This window comes from Quercus lobata, chromosome 4, assembly GCF_001633185.2.
Source record: "Quercus lobata isolate SW786 chromosome 4, ValleyOak3.0 Primary Assembly, whole genome shotgun sequence".
Taxonomy (NCBI): domain Eukaryota; kingdom Viridiplantae; phylum Streptophyta; class Magnoliopsida; order Fagales; family Fagaceae; genus Quercus; species Quercus lobata.
The window spans coordinates 33,717,232-33,723,396 of record NC_044907.1 but is presented as its reverse complement, the minus strand read 5'-3'; the positions used below and the strand labels follow the sequence as shown (position 1 = coordinate 33,723,396).

At 31.4% G+C, this 6,165-nt stretch overlaps 1 long non-coding RNA gene across 1 annotated transcript; it reads right to left on the bottom strand.

The window, feature by feature from the left end:
• Positions 1-426: 426 nt before the first annotated feature.
• Positions 427-5,501, bottom strand: LOC115984117. The gene is made up of 2 exons (XR_004090379.1): positions 5,214-5,501; positions 427-823 (listed from the first exon to the last, which is right to left on the bottom strand). It is a non-coding gene; the product is annotated as an uncharacterized LOC115984117 (long non-coding RNA).
• Positions 5,502-6,165: the final 664 nt, after the last annotated feature.

The window sequence follows — 6,165 nt, the reverse complement described above, 5'->3', positions numbered from 1 at the left end:
CATTAGAATTCATGGTCTCAAATCTCCTTATTTTCCCAATATCAATATCCACGTAAAAGAAAAAAGGAATTTGTATCGTGTGCCAAAACATAAGTATTTTACTGATCTAGTCAATTCTTCCACCAAAGGGAAGATGGAACAAAATTGACCTAGATTTATGATTTGCAAAATATGACACCCATGCTACATTGAAGCATAAATGCATTGCTCATTTTTCCTACAACCAAACCATTAAAATTAGGAGAAAAAAATTTTCAGTTATCTTTTGGTCACAACTTGAATTAAAACACATAAAAACAACACCCAACCTATTAAAATTAGAACCTTGAAACTCATTCAGCCACAAAGTCTACATAAAATTTTGGACTAAAAATGGGAATCAGACAAACTGACCCCATGCTATGCAATGTTGAAATAACACAAAACTTAAAAGAGACTATTTATTTCAATTTCCATGGCATATTTGAAAATAAGAATTCAAATATTTAAAGGTTTCTCATTTTTTGTTTAGTTTACAACACTTAAACAATACATTCTGTCACATTTTAAACCACAATATTTGCAGAAACATATCTACAATTTCATGAAGGCAATAGATCACAAAAGTAATACACATAAAATTTCATAAACTTAAAAAAGTGGAAGTTATCCTTTGCATCAACACAGGTTGAAAATTTCTTTTATGAACACTTCGTGGCAAATCTATTATTGCATCAGCCACCCTTAAGTATATAGACTTCCGTCCGTTTGCTCTATATGGCTTATTGTTTTGCCATTGTGCCATCCAGCATTAGCACCCCATAGTTGTGAATAGGTTCTGCAACTGTGAAAGTGAAACTCATCATGAACAAAAGATGACAATGGTGCCTTCATTATGCAAATCACTTTTATATTAGTATCTATATTTTTGCTTAAAGGATCAAACAATGATGTTTTCTCCAAAAATTTGTTTATATATGAGAGAATGACAATAAGAGATCCTGCAAAAAAAAGATGAACAACTACACTAAACTAAATTAAATACAGAGTCAGTTACAAAATTCAAAAAGAACAACTTCAAGAAACGTACACTAAAAATGACCTTTCTAGTAATACAAATTTGATTGCGAAAGAACATCACAAACATCAAATTTAATATTCAGTATTCAATGTCTACATGAAAAACAAAAGTTTTATGAGGCAAAACGCTCATTAAAAGTTAAAACTATGTTTGCTAGAAAACATAAAAAATGAAATATTCATTTCCATGTGTGTACATTTATCTCTCTCAAAGTGAAAGGTTCACACGATTGTTGGAAGAATTTATTCTTCCTCAAAACATACTACCAATAATGATGCAGAAAGAGACAATAGAGAAAAAAGGAGAAAAAACGGTAAATATTTGGCATTAGTATTACTACTCAAACTGATGAACATGGACATCTACCTATTTTAAAGCCTCAATTATCTGTTCTCTACAGAAGTGAAATATATAAATAAATTAGTAAACATATTTCCTATTAGTAAAGTATTTCCTTTTACCCATAAACAAAAATTAATCAATGAACAAACTTTTTCCTAAATTAACTACATAGGTTACAAATACTCAAGAGTCACAGTGCTCTAGGCATAGCTTCTAAACTAGACAAAACCTCAACCACAGAATCTGGGTTGTTCCCATCTTGTAGTTTCTAAATTGTTCAAAATGATCTTTCAAATATCTCATTCTATCACCAACAAAACCCATCAACAGAATTCCTCTACCGACCCAATTAAATAAATAAAGCAGTACAAATTCTGTTTGCTTCAACGTTTTGGTTGAAATTAAATATTTTTTTAAAATGGAAAACTCATTGCTCGTCTTCAAAACTTAAATCTTTCAAAACTGATAAATTGCAGAAAGGAGTTTAAGGAAAAAAAGGAACTAAAATTTCCCAAGGAAGAAAGACTTACACAGAACATAACCCACATAGAAATCCAATCCGCACAATCATATGTAGAAAAATCTCTCAAAAATAATTAGAAAATACCCAAAAAATCAAAGAAAAACTGACCTCCTTACATAGATAAGCAAAGTGTTCACGACATTGTGATTGGGTCATAGAAGAACAAATACTTGAGATTTTATTATAATCTCATAGATTAGAGAGGCTTTTGACTAAATAGTTACAGTGTTAGAGAGGTTTGTAATCTTCAAGAATCATAAGGAATATAAGGAACAGAGGGGTTGCAAATTCAGGAATAGAAGGGAGAGAGGGTGTGATGTGGTGGTCGTGAAACCAAGAGATGAAGGTTTATTGTAAAAGAAGAGTCTGATGAAAGGGTAGCAGATTTAGAGAAGGAAAACAATTAGGCTATTTGACCTTAGAAGTTGTTGTGGACTTTTCCTGTCATAATAAGTGAAGAGATTGCTTGCCTCCTGAGTAATTAGGTAGGAGACATCCAAATGAAATCTCCTCAAGTTTCTTGGGCATCACCAAACTGACAAAGTGGATCAAATTACAATATGAACAATTCAATGTTATAGGGAAATAAACTTTAAAGTGAATCAAATTACAATATGAACAATTCAATGTTCCAGGGAAATAAATTTTACTTTGAACTTTAAAACTGAATCCACTTTTTTCTCCTTAACTAAACAAATATTGTATGACAATAAGATCCAAATCCAAATTTGTCTTTTGTAGTGACAAAATTCTGCAATTCAAATTTCAAATGCTTCAAAAAAAAAAAAAAAAAACCATTCATGGACAATTAAATAGAGTGTGAGTTCCTGCATACAATTCAGGCATAACTTCAATGTTATTTTTAGCTAATTACTAACCTCCTATTCTTCATTCTCTAAAAAAAAAAAAAAAAAAAAAAAAAAAAAAAAAAACCTCCTATTCTTCTTCTTCTTCTCTCTTGTTTAAGGTTTACGTGGTTTTGGCTAGCTTTCTCATTAGGTTTTAAAAAAAAAATGTAAAATTGTGAACTAAAACTCAAAATTCCTTGGTTTGATATATATATACACATACGGTTCATGAATAGGAAAGCAAAATAAAAAGGGAAAGAAAACATAAAGCATTTTTAATATTTATTTTAAAATACCTAGGAAGCCAAAGTTTTGCAACTTGATTGACACTTCTTGAAGTTTCCAAAAACTACCCTAAAAGTTGTGGAAACTTATTTTCCACAAACCACTATATAAAGGAATCTCAAAGCACTATCCCAAAAAAACCTATCCAATGCAAGCCTAGCAAATAAAAAAAATCGGAAATCTTAGAGCACATCTGCCTATAATCTGATTTTTATCTTGTCTTCAAAACCTATGTATCAATCTTGACTAATTTTGTAACCTCAAATATGCAATTCAATTTGATTTCCAAGTGAAGATCCTCATAGGGAAAATCTAATGGTTCTAAATCAAAGCTTACCATTCTAAAAAGTATAAGGCCAATTGCACATAAAAGCTTTGCATAAAGGTGTAATATATGCCTTTTGATTTCTCAAGAATAATGCTATAAGAAATTGTAAATGCATCTATCAATAATCCACTTTCTCATATGCTTTGACACCAAATGGTCTTATTTAACTTAATTTCACATCACTAAAACAATGCAAGTTCACCAGACCACAAAATATGTATATGAAAATCAATAGTTTTAGTACTTTAGACCAGTCATGCAAACACTGTTAACACAGTTAAGATAAATCTGTTGTATATTAATTATTAGCCCAACTATTAAAAAAATCTAAATATCATAGCCTTTGAATTATACGTCTAGAGTACCCTAAAAAAATGAATCCAAATATTCCAACCAAAACCAAATCAATTCAAAGGCTGCAGAATGAAGAAGTAACTGAATTAAAAATCAGAGGAGAAAAAATGGAAAAAAAAAATTGAAGATTTTGGTAATCTAACAATCAATTAAGATAAACAATCTTTCTCAAAAAAGATAAACAGTATACATTAACCATATCATTTGAGATCAATGCATGTCACTATTTGAAGGCCAAAGAGGTATTCTGTATTAAGTGTGATTCAATAACATAAATTAATAACCACCAGAAAACTAATCTTCATGATCAGTGTGAAAAGGTATTTAACAGAAGTAACAGTAAGTCCTAAACACAAATAGAAAAAAGTGCAGTGTCTCATATAAGAAAGGTGGAGTCCTAAAAAAGTAATAAAACCTGTGTTAGTGACAGATTGCCAACCTACTTTCTGCTCTATACACAGATAGAAAAATCAATGAAGGATAAACTAGGAGAAAACAAAGCATCATGTATTGGAGGAAAAAAGAATGGATGAAGCATGGAAAAAGAGTAAGAAAGAAAAAAATCTAGAGAATATTAATAGATAAAATCTAGAGTGCTAAAGCCTTCTTCACAATTGTCTTTTCCAATGACCATAAGATTCATAACTAATGCCCATTCCCTTATCATTTCACAGTTGCCACATTACAATGAAAATTTCAATTTCATACATATAAATTCAATGTATATGCCAATCCGGATGCCCACCAAAAGCCAAACACAACAAAGAAAACAAAATATTGAATCAGAAATTTCAATGTCATACATATAAATTCAATGTATATGCCAATCTGGATGCCCACCAAAAGCCAAACACAAACAGAGAAGCCAAAATATTGAATCAGATATCTAATATTAATTCAATCTGCTCTCTATGATTATTGATTTAATCTATCCAATATTGATTCACATTTAGCAAAGTAAACTAATAAACGTAATTGAAATTTGAAAAAAAAAAACAAAAAAACAAAACAAAACTTTAGAACTGGCTACAATTCCTTTTACTATTATACTTTTAGATTTCACAATTTAAACCCATTAAAACCCACCATCAAAAACAACAAAATCAAGACCTAAAAAGGAAAAGGGTTATGAATCCAAATTCCTAAATTGACAGTAAACCATAATCGAAGAGAATATTAGGAAAATTAATTGAAACTTTTGCCTTGATTAAACTAGAGGCTCTTGATTGTAGAAAGATTCCACTTTATTGTTGCAGAGGAAGAAATTGAATGATTATATCCTAAAGAGAAGAATTCAAACAAACCCATTATCGAATATATTTAATAGAAATAGCCACACATCGTGATTTCGATTTCGTTAACCCTAATTTCTGGAACCAAAATCTAACTGTAATTGTATAAGTGGAAAACATATAGCAAAACTAATTTAACTATAAATTTGTCGAAAACAATAGTTAGAGAAAGAATAGAAACCCGTCGGAGGCATTGTTAATCAAAAAGTCGGAGGCAACTCTTTTTAGTCGTCTTCATCTTCCTTCTTCTTCTGCTTCTTTTTCTGGAAAAATCAAAAAGCAAAAAGGTCGTTTTAGCGTAACTGAAAACAAAGTTTTTGAAAGGAATTGGGAAACTATGGGGCATATGTAGTTTATGTCTGATTTCTTAGATTTTCCTACACCTAATTGACTCCTCTCTCTCTTTCTGTTTATCAGAGCTTCTCTCAGCCCGTCAGCCTCTTTCAATTTAATGGTGTTTTTGTTCTAAACCGTGTGCACGGTAAATGGATAGAATTTTTTAAGCGCTAAAACAATGCAACGTACGGTATTTTGTTACTTTTAAGCTACACACGTGGCAGGATTTTAACTGGCTTTTTTCCCTAACGTGACAGCACCTCCTTAGGCTTCTGCTGCCAAATATTTTTGAAAATGATAAGTGCATGTTAAATAACAAGGACATAAACTAACTTGATTTTGGTGTTATGTTTTCACATTGTCAAATGCACCCCATTTCTTTTATCTCCTATTCTTTATAAGGATCAAAAGATTGCTAAAAAGAAACAATCCAAGCTATTGCCACATCATGATCCCATTATCACTAGGTCTTGTGCAAGAGAGATGTCTACCAGTGGGCCTTCGACTCCCAAAGTGAGTCCAACTGAGTTTGCTCAGATGAAAGAGCAAATGTCAGAATTGATGCGCGTGATGCAACAACTAGTTATAGGAAGAGGACAAAACTCTTTCGGTCATAGTCAAGGAGGTCCCCAAATTGAGAATGAAAATTAGCCTCCCACCAAGACAGAATCAGGGCCATAATATACCGCATCAGGGAAATGACCAAGAACAAATCCTTCTAAGGACAAGAACCTCGAATCTAGGTATGGCCAATTTAAGAGCGAAGTGGAAACTCTGGCCGAAAAGCTTCGAATTAT